We start from the raw sequence: 1,389 nt of genomic DNA, 5'->3' as shown, positions 1-1,389 counted from the left end.
GCGCCCAATTTCAGCTGCACTGTTTTGACACGACCGAAACTTTCGCTCTGCGCGGCCGCTCTAGCCAGCATGCATAGGAATCCGGCTGGCGTTGCATAAATCTAGCGTGCTTACTCAAGTCTCGGGAGCGCCCATTCAGCTGCACTGTTCTGACACGACCGAAACTTTCGCTCTGCGCGGCCACTATAGCCAGCATGCATAGGAATCCGGCTGGCGTTGCATAAATCTAGCGTGCTTACTCAGGTCTCGGGAGCGCCCAATTTCAGCTGCACTGTTCTGACACGACCGAATCGTTCGCTCTGCGCGGCCACTATAGCCGGCATGCATAGAAATCCGGCTGGCGTTGCATAAATCTAGCGTGCTTACTCAGGTCTCGGGAGCGCCCAATTTCAGCTGCACTGTTCTGACACGACCGAATCGTTCGCTCTGCGCGGCCACTATAGCCAGCATGCATAGGAATCCGGCTGGCGTTGCATAAATCGAGCGTGTTTACTCAGGTCTCGGGAGCGCCCAATTTCAGCTGCACTTTTCTGACACGACCGAAACTTTCGCTCTGCGCGGCCACTATAGCCAGCTTGCATAGGAATCCGGCTGGCGTTGCATAAATCTAGCGTGCTTCCTGAGGTCTCGGGAGCGCCCAATTTCAGCTGCACTGTTCTGACACGACCGAAACTTTCGCTCTGCGCGGCCGCTATAGCCAGCATGCATAAGAATCCGGCTGGCGTTGCATAAATCTAGCGTGCTTACTCAGGTCTCGGGAGCGCCCAATTTCAGCTGCACTGTTCTGACACGACCGAAACTTTCGCTCTGCGCGGCCGCTATAGCCAGCATGCATAGGAATCCGGCTGGCGTTGCATAAATCTAGCGTGCTTACTCAAGTCTCGGGAGCGCCCATTCAGCTGCACTGTTCTGACACGACCGAAACTTTCGCTCTGCGCGGCCACTATAGCCAGCATGCATAGGAATCCGGCTGGCGTTGCATAAATCTAGCGTGCTTACTCAGGTCTCGGGAGCGCCCAATTTCAGCTGCACTGTTCTGACACGACCGAATCGTTCGCTCTGCGCGGCCACTATAGCCGGCATGCATAGAAATCCGGCTGGCGTTGCATAAATCTAGCGTGCTTACTCAGGTCTCGGGAGCGCCCAATTTCAGCTGCACTGTTCTGACACGACCGAATCGTTCGCTCTGCGCGGCCACTATAGCCAGCATGCATAGGAATCCGGCTGGCGTTGCATAAATCGAGCGTGTTTACTCAGGTCTCGGGAGCGCCCAATTTCAGCTGCACTTTTCTGACACGACCGAAACTTTCGCTCTGCGCGGCCACTATAGCCAGCTTGCATAGGAATCCGGCTGGCGTTGCATAAATCTAGCGTGCTTCCTGAGGTCTC

This window comes from Amblyomma americanum, chromosome 1 (assembly GCF_052857255.1).
Source record: "Amblyomma americanum isolate KBUSLIRL-KWMA chromosome 1, ASM5285725v1, whole genome shotgun sequence".
NCBI classification, from domain to species: Eukaryota; Metazoa; Arthropoda; class Arachnida; order Ixodida; family Ixodidae; genus Amblyomma; species Amblyomma americanum.
This window is presented reverse-complemented; position numbering follows the sequence as displayed.